General features: G+C 44.1%; 1 pseudogene; it reads right to left on the bottom strand.

The window, feature by feature from the left end:
- Positions 1 to 11,449: 11,449 nt before the first annotated feature.
- The window catches only part of LOC141371831 (uncharacterized), a 7,393-nt pseudogene continuing 3,951 nt past the window's right edge, over positions 11,450 to 14,891 (bottom strand).

The following is a 14,891-nucleotide window of genomic DNA, read 5'->3' as shown; positions in this document are numbered from 1 at the left end:
TGTCTCTCACACACACTCACCTCCCACCACCCCTGGCAGCTCACACTTTCTCTCACACACCTTTCACATGTCTGGTATCTCACACTCTCACACCCTCCACTCAGTCTCTCCTGGAGCCTAGCACACGAGCTCCCACCTTCCACGCACAGGCGCACCACTTGTCTGCACACTGCCGCCAGCCGACCCTTGTCGCTCGCGGGCCTCTCGGGTCCAGCCTGCGGTACACGCCCCCTCCCCGCACTCGCCCCGCCCCAGCCGCCCCCCCAGCCCCGCCGGCGGCCGCAGCAGCCCCGCACACCCGCCCCTCGGACCGCAGGATCTCGCACCGCGCCGCGCTGACTTCTGGGAAATGTAGTCGGCGCGGGGAAGGCTCCGCCGCGGCGTCCGGGCTGGAACTACACCGCCGGGGTCAGGACGGCCCGCTTCGCCTGCCCGGCCCGGCCCCCGGACTCCGACTGCCGACCCGCGGGAACAGCCCACCGCCTCCGCCCGGAAACCACCCCTCTCACCCGGAGGGCCGCAAGCGCCAACGCCCGGGGTCCGAACGTGCGGGAGACGAATCTCCCGAGGCGGCCGGTGTGAGGGGGAGGAGCCCGAGGGACGAGGGGCGGGGTGGGGCTTAGTGGGGGCGTGTCCTTGGGCTGTAGAAAACGGGAGGAGGACCCCGAGCGCCGGAGCGTGCGTGCCTGCGATTGAATACCGCGGGACTCGGGGGCGTGGCCTAGGGGTCAGGGGCGTGGCGGAGCTGGGCGGGAGTATGCGCAGGCGCTTAGAAAGCGCGCTCCGCCTCCCTTCGCCTGGAGACCGGAAGCGTCCCTAGTTACCTGGCGGCAGGTGCGAGAAGAGGGCGCTGCGGCCGGCTCCCTGGGCGCGCTCACCGGCGGCTTCTCGAGGCGACGCTGTGTCCGTGTGAGCGTGGAGTGGCTCCGAGTGCGGCCCTCGGGCCTGTCCGTGGGAGCGTGGTTTTCTTCCTGTGCTAAGTTTTGCGACAGGAAGAACAGCGGTCGGGAACCCCGAAAGTGTCCCATCCCCAAAGTGACGACAGCAAATTAGCAAATGTCTCTCCTGCCCAACGGGAGCGCCATCATTATCCTTACTGTTAAGAGGCAGTGAATGAGACGATGTCTCTGCCGCCAGACTGCTGGGCTTGAACCCGTCCTGCCCCCGCCACCCCGACAACGGTCCCCGCTCTGGGGGACTAAGAAAAAGAATTAGGCCTGCACTGGAAAGAAAAGTCATGCAGGGGGATACAGCAGGAGAAAACACGGACAAAATTCCCTAGCCTCTTCAGATCTGACTTTTAAGTGGATGGAGAACACAAATGAATGAGTAAAATAAATAGCTTATCAAACGGTGGGAAAGGCTATGGAGAAACAGCAGGGCAGAGGAATAGAGAATAGAGGAAATTAGAAGGTTTGCTCTGGGGAAATGAATAAAAGAATGAAAACGGAGACAAGATACCATCCATAATCCCACAACTCAGAACTGCCGCTGACACTATTAACATTTGTAACATGTTGCTTAAAACATATTTTCCTGGGGCGCCTGGCTGGCTCAGTCAGTTAAGCATCTGCCTTCAGCTCAGGTCATGATCCCAGGGTCCTGGGATGGAGCCCCACTTTGGGCTCCCTGCTCAGTGGGGAGCCTGCTTCTCCCTTGGCCTCTGCCCCTCCCCCTGCTTTTGCTCTCTCTCTCAAATAAATAAACAAAATCTTTAAAAACATTTTTTCCCTTTCACACCCTTGTTGAGATTTCTATACCTAAATAAATAATTTAGAAAAATGGGAGTATATGGTACATAATCTCCATAACATTTTTCTCCATTACATGGTGAACATCTTTCTGTATCAAAAAGCATTCTTTAGTCCATTTCTAAATAATTGCAATGTCAAAATTATTGATTGCCACAAGTAATTTGAACAAAATGCTGTTGTTGGGCTCAAAATCCTGAATACTGAGCAAATTCTTAGTATACTTCTATCTCAGGTCTTGGCCTACTGGCCCTCCTGTTGGTGCAGTGTGGAGGCCTGGTAAGTGTCATTCATTTCTGGGGTCAGAGATGCTCAGATTTGTGAGGATATATGAACCACAGAGGACTGTATACTGTTATTTGTTATTGGAAAACTACAGAAAGCATTTGGGTTGGAATTCATTATATTCTCCTACCCCAACATCTTGGTCTACCCTCCAGAGCTTCTGGCATCTTTCACTAGAACTATCTGGGCCAATTCTACAGATAAAAATATAAACTCTGCACAAATATGAAAAACAATTACCTGAAAACACCAGAGAGTTACCAAAGGAGAAAGAAATTGAAGAAATAATAACCAAAATTTTCTCAATTTGATGAAAGTATAAAATTGCAGATTCAAAAAGTTGAGTGTCCTGGGAAATCTTAGGCAGAGGAGGGACTCAAACTCCTACAGTTGGGTTGGATTCAAAAGCCCTCCTATGTGGCCCCATGGCAGGAGGCAGTGCTGGGAGTTGGAAATGGAGAAAAAAAAAATGCCTCCTCCTTTCTTCTACCATCCAGATTACCCTCTCTTACCCTTACTCCTTGCCCTTTTTCAAGCTCCCATCAAAGAACAGCTAATCTCCTGGCAGCTACTGCAAACCCCAGCATGCATGGGTTAAACTCCTTGGGTCTGCATTTCTGTAGGAAAAATAAAGTGCCCAAATTCAGCTGATAGGATGTAAGCAATGTTTGCAATTGGGAATGAAAATTAAAGTGATCTTGCTTTAGTATATAATGAGAAAATAGCACTATCTGGTGTAATGTCCTATCATCATGCTTTGTGGTTGCCATTATACTTGTTAGGTTATATATTTACTCGTTTATCTGTTTATTGTCTAACTCTCTTGCTAAAGTGTATGCTCCATGTTTGTTTTACTTCTCTTCAGAACACTTCCTGGGACAAAGTGGGTACTCAATAAATAGATGTTGAATGGATGAATTTTTAAAAATTAATGTGTTCCAACACAGGAAACAACAGATGTTGGTGAAGATGTGGAGAAAGAGGAACCCTCTTACACTATTGGTGGGAATGCAAACTGGTGCAGCCACTCTGGAAAACAGTATGGAGGGTCCTCACAAAGTTAAAAATAGAACTGCCCGACAGCCCAGCAATTGCACTACTAGGTATTTATCCAAAGGCTACAAAACAAACAAACAAACAAACAAACAACTAATTCGAAGGGGGACATGCACCCTGAAGTTTATAGCAGCACTATCAACAATAGCCAGGTTATGGAAAGAGCCCAAATGTCCATCAACTGAAGAATGGATAAAGAAGATGTGGTGTATATGATGTGGTTTTGGAATATAAGTGAGGTTCAGTGGGGGTGAAGTCCGGAGCCGACGACCAAGAAAGAATTCTTGAGACGTCTTTGGTGCAAAATGGTGGTTTATTAACGTACGGGGACAGGACTCCTGGGCAGAAAGAGCTGTTGCACCGGGGTTGCGAGGGGTGGCTGATTATATACTACAGGGTTGGGGGTTAGTGAGTAAAAAGGGAGGTTTTCAAAAGGATTTTCATTGTTAAGACTCACAGGCCTCGCCACTGTCAAGGTTGTTTTTCCCTCTAGCAAAGCATTACAATGAAGATAGTTGGGAATATCCTGGAGGAACATCACACTCTCCCAGCTTCAAGTATCCGTCAATGGGCTGCAGATTATAAGGACATTTAATTGTATGTACATTTCCTTCTGGAAGCTAGGCTATTGGTAGAAATACTTTGTTCTTGTAGATTGCTAAGACATTTGTAAACTGAAGGAGACTCAGGTCTTGCAGGATTGTGATCTCTATAAGTTGACTGTTTGTTTTTCCTTTAGGGCAGCCAGGAGTGCCTGAGGAATGTCACATATATCCCTTGGGGGTGGGGAGGTGTCAGCTTCTGCTTTGTCCTCAGCTTGCCTTCTGTTCCCTCATCCTATACATACATATATACATATACACACACCACACAATGGAATATTAACTCAGCCATCAAAAAGAAAGAAATCTTGGGGCACCTGGGTGGCTCAGTTGGTTAAACATCTGCCTTCGGCTCAGGTCATGATCCCGGGGTCCTGGGATCGAGCCCCGCATCAGGCTCCCTGCTCAGCGGAGAGCCTGCTTCTCCCTCTCCCTCTGCCTGCCTCTCTGCCTACTTGTGCTCTTTCTTTCTATCTCTCTGTCAAATAAATAAATAAAATCTTTAAAAAAAAAAAAGAAAAATCTTGCCATTTGCAACGATGTGGATGGAGCTAGAGTGTATTATGCGAAGTGAAATAAGTCAGAGAAAGATAAATACCATATGATTTCACTCATGGGGGTATAGCTCAGTGGAAGAGCATTTGACTGCATATGATTTCACTCATGTGGAATTTGAGAAACAAAACAGATGAACACTGGGGAAAATAGAGAGAGAGAGAGGCAAACTGTAAAACAGACTCACCTATAGAGAACAAACAGGGTTGCTGGAGGGGAGGTGGGTGGGGGGTGGGCTAAATGGGTGATGGGTATTAAGGAGGGCTGGTTGTGCTGTTGTGATGAGCGCTGGGTGTTATATGTAAGTGATGAATCACTAACTTCTACTTCTGAAACCAATATTACACTATATGTTAACTGGAATTTAAAAAATTTGAAACAAAAATAAAGTAATAAAAATCGACGTGTTCTATGTGTATTTTCTATATACCCACAAAGGACCAAAAGAGCTTGCTGTCCCATGCTGAGATCATCCCATGAAGAGATGATTTTTGTCCCCTCCAGGGTGATCTAAAGAAAATAAAATGAAACCCCGGAATGAAAGGGAAAAAAATGAACGCATTAGCTAAGAGTGCTCCGCGGCTGTTTTGCAGTACAGCAGCGCCACCTGTCGGACACAGGCACCACGTACAACAGCTCCATCTGGAAGCTCAGGTTTCCTGCAAGCAGGCCTGGGGGTTCTCTCCCTGACATGCCCATTCCAAGTCAATTTAGACTGAGCGATTAGCAAGCAAGGGGTGCAACAGGCTTTGCTGACCGAATGAAAATAGTCTATTTAGGGGCGTAGCCAACCTCACCCTAGCGTCTCAGTTTTACACGAAGGAGTGGCAGCCACCCTTTCAGGGAAGTTTTATTCTCTTCTCTAAAGAGCCGCTAGCTCAGTGGGACTTTTGAATTACAGAGGTTCCCCTGAAGTGCCTGGGTGCAATTCATTGAAGTTTCAGCCTAGTGAAGGCGGATGGTATCTGTCAATGGTGGCAGCTACCCACACGGATGCAGTGAGGTCAGGTGGAGGAAGAGACGAAGAGGAAAGCCATCGGTCTTGCCTTAGACAATACTCTACCGACCAGACCTTAGGAAACACTAAGAATCTGGAGGAGCAGTGGCCTACTTACTACCCATACAGGAAAGAGAAGAAAGGGTAACTGATCTTATTAGTAATTTTACATAATTTAAAAAATCACAGGGCGCCTGGGTGGCTCTGTCGGTTAAGCGTCTGCCTTGCTCAGGTCATGAGTCGGGCTCAGCCCGAGTCGGGCTCCCTGCTCAGTGGGGCGTCTGCTTCTCCCTCTGCTCCTCCCCCTGTTCATTCTCTCTCTCTCAAATACATAAATAAAATCCTTTAAAAAAAGGAAAGGAAAGGGTGACACTATTCCTAAGGGAATGTTCAAAACTAGGCTACCTGGTGTAAGGTGTGCACTCATTGCTTACCTGGCTCTCCCATAACGTTAAGGAACATGTACTCCCTTCCCCCTAACAGCTGGGTCTGCAGATTTTCCTTTGAGGAAAGTGATTCTGTTTGGTTTGCTGAGGTAGCCAATGCAGCTGTGATTTTTCTTCTTTTTTGGGTGGGAGGGGTTGGGCTTTTTTTAAATTGTGGTAAAATATACACAAAATTTGCCATTTTAGCCATTTTTAGGTCTACAATTCAGTAACATTAAGGACATACACATACAGCACAACCAAGTAAGATTTTTTCCAAGTAATGCAAGACTGTTTTAATATTTGAAAATCAAGCTATACAATTTACCACCTTAAAAAAAAAACAAAAAATTACAAACCGTATGATCATTTTAAGAGATGCGGAAAAGCTTTTCACAGAATGTAACATCCAATCCAGATAAAGACTTTGAGCAAACTAAGAAATTACTCAACTTGATAAAAACCATTTTCAAAACCAGCTAATTTGATACATAATGATAAAAAAAACTGGATGCTTTTTCCCTAAAATTAGGAATAAAGCAAGGATGTCTGCCCTCACTTCTACTTACTCTTGTACCAGAGGTTTCAGCCAGTACAATAAGGCTAGGAAAAATAAATAAGGCACCCAGATGGGAAAGGAAAAGTAAAATTGCCTTTATTTGAAGAAGACAGGATCATCTTAGGTTGAACAACCCAGCCAATGTACCAAAACCAAAACAAACTAGACCAACTGAGTTTAGTAAAACTGCAAAATACAGATGGAATATACAAACATCCATGGTATATCTATAATAGCAATGAACAATCAGAAATTGAAATTTAAAAAAGACAAATAGAATTATTGATCCATGTGTCTGTTTTTGTGCCAGTACCATACTGTCTTAATGACTACAGATTTGTAATATAGTGTGAATTCCAGCGTTGTGATGCCACCAGCTTTGGTTTTCTTTTTCAACATTCCTCTGGCTAAAAATATGACCCAGCAATTGCACTACTAGGTATTTACCCCAAAGATACAAATGTAATGATCCGAAGGGACACCTGCACCCCAATGTTCATAGCAGCAATGTCCACAATAGCCAAACTGTGGAAAGAGCCGAGATGCCCTTCAACAGATGAATGGATAAAGAAGATGTGGTCCATATATACAATGGAATTTCTCATGCCATCATCAGAAAGGATGAATACTTACCATTTACATCGATGTGGATAGAACTGAAGGGTAATTATGCTGAGTGAAATAAGTTAATCAGAGAAAGATAATTATCATATGGTTTCACGAATATGTGGAATATAAGAAACAGTGCAGAAGATCATAGAAGAAGCGAGAGAAATCTGAATGGGAAGTCATCAGAGAGAGAGACAAACCATGAGAGACCCTTAGCAATAGGAAACAAACTCAGGGTTGCTGGAGGGGAGGTGGCTGGGGAGATGGGGTAACTGGGTGATGGGCATTAAGGAGGGCACGTGATGTGATGAGCACTGGGTGTTACAGGCAACTGATGAATTATTGAACTCTACATCTGAAACAATGATGTATTTTATGTTGGCTAATTGAATTTAAATTTTTAAAAAATGAGCCTCGTGTGTAGTAGAAATATATATAAAGGCTGTTGCCCTGTTTTCTGAGTGAAAAAAAAGATAAATAGAATTTAAAAATATGAAATATGTAGGGAATAATGTGATAAAGGTTAAGCAAGATCTATTAAATGGAAACTACAAAATACTGTTTAGAGAAATTAAAGGCCTGGCAAGTCCTGTTCTGCACTCTTGGGAGCTCTGATCTACCCTGTGAGGAATCTAGCTATTCTGTCCAGACAACATGAGGCCAGTGAGGGGTAGAGGCTCTGGGACTTCATGGAGAGGACCAAAGCAGCAGTGAATGGTGGAAACAGAGGCCCCATAATTATGATCTCAGCCACTCCAGCTTGGTGTCAGACATGTGAATAAAGAAACCATCTTGGATGTTCGGTCCTGGCAGGAATCACATAGACCAAAGGTGAGATACCCATCCATCCAGGTACAATATGAATGCTTCACACACAGAATCATGAGAAATTTATTTAAAAAAAGAGGGGGATTCCTGCTCTGGCTCCTATGGTTGGGGTAGTCTGGTAAGTAGCAATAAATAATCAAGACAACGTGATTCTGAAAACCACAGAAGGGATGCTATTTCACCTCATCTGCCTCCATCGTGAAAGCTTAACGAATTCCAACACACAAAACACTTTCTTCGGCTGTGTCAACTCAAGGTACATCAAGGTGCTCCATGGTTGCAGAAATATATTTTTTCACGTTTTTCAAAATGTTATTTTTAAAATCACCTTTTATTACTATTTTTAAAAATCTGGTTTAAATGAGTATATATACACAGATTACCAGTTTTGCAAACTCCATGCTCACACATACTATGTGAAAGAGATGAGGGGGTAAAAATGTATCTAAGTTTTAAATAAAACTGTGAAAAGTAGCTCTTTGAGTCATGAGATTACAGATACCCTTGGTTTTCTTCTGCTACGTACTTGTCCTTTCAAAGTTCTCACCAGTATATGGCATTTTATAATGATTGAGAACCAGGGGGATAGCGGTGACACTTGGGGAGGTGATGGTGTCTGGAAGGGGCACCAGGGACATTTAAAGGGTGCTGGTAATGTTCTGGGTTGTTGTTTTTTTTTAAGATTTTATTTATTTATTTGAGAGAGAGAATGAGAGACAGAGAGCACGAGAGGGAAGAGCGTCAGAGGGAGAAGCAGACCCCCCGCTGAGCAGGGAGCCCGATGCGGGACTCGATCCCGGGACTCCAGGATCATGACCTGAGCCGAAGGCCGTCGCTTAACCAACTGGGCCACCCAGGTGCCCAATGTTCTGGTTTTTATTCAGAGGGCTGCCTACATGGGTAGATTGCCTTGTGAAAATTCATCAAGCTGTACACTTATGATTTCTGCCCTTTTTGCTGTGTATATAAAAATTTTTTACAATTTAAGGTAGTGCATTCATTCATACTGAAGAGTTCTTAAATATGTGAGATTCAGCCTCATGACCAAGTGTGAGAAATGGGAAATCTCTACTGTTTTTGCCCTGGAAAAGAGAAAGGAGCTTCCATGTCCCAATTTCAATTCTATTTATAAAACGCCATATACTGGTGCTCTCTCTCTCTAATAAATAAAATCTTTTTTAAAATTTTCACAAGAGGGGCGCCTGGGTGGCTCAGTCTGTTAAGCATCTGCCTTCAGCTCAGGTCATGATCTCTGTGGTCCTGGGATCCAGCTCCGCATCGGGCTCCTTGCTCAGCGGGGAGTGGGCTTCTCCCTCTCCCTCTGCCCCTTCCCCTTCTCATGCTCCCTCTTTCTCAAATCAATAAATAAAATCTTAAAAATAAAATATTCACAAGAACTTTATAATTAAAACATCCAGAAACAATTCAAATGTCTACCAATAGGAGATGGATAAACAAATTATACTATATTGACAGAATACGACTCAGCGAAGAATAAACACTGAAAGGCACAACATCAATGCCTCTCAAAATGTTGAGTGAGGGAAGCCAGACAAACGAACCAAAAAACTCAAGGTGCTTGATTCCATGTAGAAGAAAAAAACAACAAAGTGGTCTTCTCTGAAGGTGGAGGTACGAGAGTGATGGGATTATATTTGTTACATGGGTGAAATCAATTGCCAACATGCATCAAACCCGTGTAGTGAACTTACCCTCCCCAAGGAGTTCCTGGGATCAGAGATCCCTCAAGAACAGTGCCTTTCTCCACGAAGATGCTTTTAAAGATTCCACTAGTGTTGGCTCATGCAAAGGCCCACAGAAATCTTACTGGATCGTCCGCTCCAGCACTGTAATCCATTGAACCCTTTCAACTCCTGTCAGGATAGTAGATGGATATGGATTTGTCATATCATTCAATATCCCATATATTACCTAGTGTATGTCTACACCAGTCACTCCAGAAACTGTAATGATCTGTTTTAATCCATGACAATATATTTTGATAAGCCAAAAGTTTGATCTACTGTCTTTGGATGAGCACCTCCAAATCTATGTCCACAAACATTTCCTTGCTTGCTTAGGATGAGAAATCCTAGTGAATGCTTTTAATGCGTCTTGAGTGTCACTCATATCTTCCCTATTATCCTTCCGCAATTCAAAGTCTGGGCAGTGTTATAACTATATAACTATATTCTGGATACTAGCCAGGCAAACAAAGATGGACTATGAGAGGTGGGGCTCGTCCATGAGGACCAGATACACATCGTGGCTTAAAGTTCTCTAGGCCCTCTGAATCGTGACAGATGTACTTATTCCGGTAACAATGACCTCAGTCTTTTTCACTGAATGCTCTAAACATCACACAAGCTACCAAGCATAAGTAATCTGAATTATTAGTGCAGACGGGACCACTGTCTGAATTTGGTTGACGGCAGTTACAGTCCTAAGGCTTACAGCAATAGGAGATTCTTTCAACAGATCTGCATAAAACCTGGAGATCAAGTCAATGAATCAAGGCCTTCCATTCGTTTATTCATCTACTTGATAAATATCTATTAATGACCTACAACACCTAAAGCACCTTTCTTGTCCGCATGGAGATTACATTCTGGCACTGGGAGATACACAAAGATTAAATGGTTTAATGAGTAAAGTAAGGGTTAGAGAGAAAAATAATGTAGGATGGGAAGCAGAGCCCACTGCTTGACAGGTTTGAACATAACACCTAATTTTTACTGGGAGAGTAAAACTCAGGTCTTGACTTTCACAAGCCCAGTGAGTTTGCAGGCCTTTCCCCTCTGACTTGAATGTATTTACTCAACTTGTCTTTGAAAACACTATGTAGCATTTCTCTGAGAACCCTTCAGGATCACAAAACCATTCAATATTGATCTCATTCCCTTCTTGATGTTAATTAACTCTAAAGTGTTCATTTTCTTGTACCACTTTGCACACTATCCTGTAGAACTGTACAATTTGAACTCTGTAAAATCTAATTCTCTGTCCTTTGTACAAAATTTAGACTACCACTCGATATTTGCATTTTTGGTTTTTTAAAAAAGATTTTATTTGGGGCACCTGGGTGGCTGTCATTGGGCGTCTGCCTTCGGCTCGGGTCATGGTCCCAGGGTTCTGGGATCAAGTCCCACGTCGGGCTCCCTGCTCGGCGGGGAGCCTGCTTCTCCCTCTCCCACTCCCCCTGCTTGTGTTCCCTCTCGCTCTCTGTCAAATAAATAAAATCTTAAAAAAAAAATAAAAAAAGATTTTATTTGAGAGAGAGAGAGAGAGCATGGAGAGGGGCAGAGGGAGGAGAGAGAAACCCAAGCAGACTCCACACTGAACTCAGAGCCTGATGCAGGACTCCACCTCACGACCCTGATATCAAACCTGAGCTGAAACCAAGAGTCAGATCAACCGACTGCTCCACCCAGGTGCCCCCCGACTTGGTATATTTCAGAGTCCTGTCATTAAGAAAAAGTAAGGGGGTGTCATGATACTGAAATCATGAGGCTGAGGGTGTTATGTAGTAACTCGCTTGTCTATTTTCATGGCACCTGAGGCAATGTCTGAGAAAGATCTGAGGAGGAAAGCTAGCACAAGACCAAAAAATGTGTTGGGTTTCACCTAGGTCTCACTTATAGTCACCTGAGGCCACATGGATTTGGAATGTACCCATCTCTGAGTACTCTTTCCACTGCAGAAATATTGCTATGAACACAGCATATAGTAGCACAAGGACCTGGAAAATTTTCTTTTAAAGATTTTATTTATTCATTCGACAGAGAGAGAGAGAGCACAAGCAGGCAGAGTGGCAGGCAGAGGGAGAGGGAGAAGCAGGCTCTCCGCCGAGCAGGGAGCCGGACGTGGGGCTCGATCCCAGGACCCCAGGATCATGACCTGAGCCGAACAGACATTTAACCGACTGAGCCACCCAGGCGCCCCAGGACCTGGAAAAATTCTTAATGAATGTGTGCATAATCCAGAAGTCCACTTTTAAAACTCCACTCTGGAGACAGTCTTGTGAATGGGCCCAGAAGATATGGAGAAGATTATCAGTGGATTTTTTTGGAACAGGAGAAACTGAGAAACCACCGCCCCAGGTGTCCAGCAACAGAGGGATGGGGACAACTGCTGGTGCATTTGTACAGGGGGTGGCTATGCTGTGGAAAAGGGCAACCTCACCTGATGCCCATGTAAATCGCACAATCAGTTAAAGATGCAAGTCATAGAAGAATGCAGAGTGTGATCCCCTTTCAAGTTCAAAACCAGAAATTTCATTTAGGATTACATCAACATGTAATAAAACAACAATGAAAAGACAGAGAACTGTAACCTACCTTTGTTTTTTTTTTTTTTTTAAAGATTTTTTATTTATTTGAGACAGAATGAGAGAGCGCGAGCACATGAGAGGGGGGAGGGTCAGAGGGAGAAGCAGACTCCCCGCTGAGCAGGGAGCCCGATGCGGGACTCGATCCCGGGACTCCAGGACCATGACCTGAGCCGAAGGCAGTCGCTTAACCAACTGAGCCACCCAGGCTCCCCCTGTAACCTACCTTTGTAAATTAGCTACCTGAGGTACTGAGGATAAACAAGAAATGGCTTTCCAAGGACACTCAGTGGATTCTGAGGTACTGGCAATATTCTTGTTAGCTTGGTTGGTGAGTTCATGAGTATTTACTCTTCTCTAAACTGGCACATGTAATTTACAAATGTTTTTATATATGCAGTTAAGAGAAATTCAAGAAAAAAAAAAAAACCCACGTGTGTTCAGTTTAGGAATATTTATCCCTAACATCTATCTGTGACACCTCTTCCAGCTAGCCCTGGGGATGCTCCTGTGTCAGTCTCCGCCTCTCTCTTTTCTTGTTCGTGGGCAATAAAAACAGTGACAAGATCTTTAAAATTCAGCAATTGTAGGAAGTGTGGGAGAAAATTCAGGTGACACCATGGTCAGGTAATCCGAACGTACATTTGGAACCATATTTGGAAGCCATTTTTAGGATGCAAAGCCTCAAGCAGTAGCTGCTTGTTCTTTCATGTTGGGTGATGTCTAACGTTCTCCCATTTGAGGGGACCTCCCCACTTCATCTGAAGGTAATACAGTGTCTTTCTTGTTAGGATAGAAGCAAAAGCCAAGAAATGATCTCCCTGCCTACTCTTTGGGAGTCAGGACACAAGCATCTGTAGAGAACTACTGCTCTTTCCTGATGGCACGGTGCCGGCCTTTGTGGGGGAGCAGGAGGCCAGAGCTGCCCAGGCCATGGGGTAGTGGTTTCACTTTCTGCTCTTCAATCAGATTTCCTTTGTTCCTCTCCATTTTCAGAAGTGGGTTCATTGCTATTCCATCCATACAATGAGAACTTGAGACATTGAATAAACTGCTTTTTAAGAGAATCAGCATCATTTATGCTACTTGTTACCAAGATCTTGACTGATTGTTAAATAACTAGAATATTCACATTTCCAAGTCCAGTTAGCTTTCGTTAATATTCCTTGATATGAATTCGCTGATGTCGAGTAAGCTGTGATCTGCATCTAAAGGACGGCCCACATTCAGGGCAATCAGAGGGCTTCACTCCACTATGTGTCCTATCGTGCGTGACAAGTGAAGAGTGGTTACTAGTTTTCCCGCACATGTGACGTTCGTAAGGTCTTTCCCCTCTATGACTCCTCCTCTGAATGACGAAATGGGATGTACAGGTAAAGGCTCTTCCACATTCCTTACATTCATAGGGTTTCTCCCCAGGGTGAATTCTCCTGTGTAGGGTAAGTTGCATGATTCGGCAAAAGGTCTTTTTGCAGTCTGTACACTGATACGGTTTTTCTCCAGTGTGAACTGTCTGATGCTCAATCAGGGAAGAGAGACGTATGAAGGACTTCTTACACTTACTACATTTGTAGGGTTTTTCTCTGGAGTGAATTTCCTGATGTCTAATGAGCTGTGCACTTTGAGTGAAGGCCCTGCCACAGTCCTTATATTTGTAGGGTTTTTCCCTACTATGAATTCTCCGGTGAGCCATCAGAGCTGAGGAACGGTTAAAGGCCTTTCCACATTTGCTGCACTCATGGGACTTTTCTCGAGTATATGTACTGTGATGCTGAGATGAGTCATCTGGCTGAAGGTTTTCCTACATTCCTTACATTCATACGGTCTCTCACCTGTGTGAATTCTCTCGTGCTGGTTAAGATGTGCCCTCTGATTGAAAGTTTTACAACATTCATCACATTTATAGGGTCTCTCTCCTGTGTGGATTCTCTGACGTTGAACAAGAGTTGATCGACGGCTAAAGGATTTCCCACACTCATGGCACCGGCAGCACTCCTCAAGAATTTTCTGATGGATGAAAAGGTGCATTATTGCTGCAGGAAGTTTTTGCATATTCTTTACATATGTTGCTTGCTCTTTTCATCACTGTTTCATGTTGGAATGTTTCCTCTTTTATACTCTTCCTTAGAGATAATTCCTTGCTCTCCCATATTGCCTCACTCTCTGAAAATGAAATATATAAATATATTAACATGAAAAGGCATACATACTACTACTGCTGACATTCTCGACTTAAAAACTCTAGTACTTAAAGATATATATGTACAAGGGCATTGTCATACTATTTGGCAAAAAAGCTGGAAACAGCCATCAAAAGTGTCTATTTGAGTTGATGACATTATGTCCAACAGTCTGGCTCATTTACGAAACTATTAAAAATACTTGAGTTTCAGCTCTATGGACTGGAAGAGATAAAGCTGACTGAAAAGACCAAGTTGCAGAGTAACAACTATAGAAAGATATCTATTCTGTAAGAGCAAAAAATAATAAGATGCTCCCTATGTGTGTGTGTTGTGTATTAGCATGGATGAAAGTGTGAATGTACACCTACTGTATTATTACCATCGGTCCTCTAGAGTGGTGAGAATGGAAACACATGCAAGGAGTCCACCAGAGCCAACCTGTGGAAAGAGCCACGATGTCCATCGACAGATGAATGGATAAAGAAGAGGTGGTATATATACACAATGGAATATTATGCAGCCGTCAAAAGGAATGAGATCTTGCCATTTGCAACGACGTGGATGGAACTGGAGGGTGTTATGCTGAGTGAAATAAGTCAATCAGAGAAAGACATGTATCATATGACCTCACTGATATGAGGAATCCTTAATCTCAGGAAACAAACTGAGGGTTGCTGGAGTGGTGGGGGGTGGGAGGGATGGGGTGGCTGGGTG

The sequence above is a fragment of the Callorhinus ursinus genome, unplaced genomic scaffold (genome assembly GCF_003265705.2).
Source record: "Callorhinus ursinus isolate GAN/ISIS: 27379988/994484 unplaced genomic scaffold, GSC_fseal_2.0 scaffold106, whole genome shotgun sequence".
Classification (NCBI taxonomy): domain Eukaryota; kingdom Metazoa; phylum Chordata; class Mammalia; order Carnivora; family Otariidae; genus Callorhinus; species Callorhinus ursinus.
Note: the sequence above shows the minus strand (reverse complement) of the source record. Positions and strands in the feature narration are given on the sequence as shown.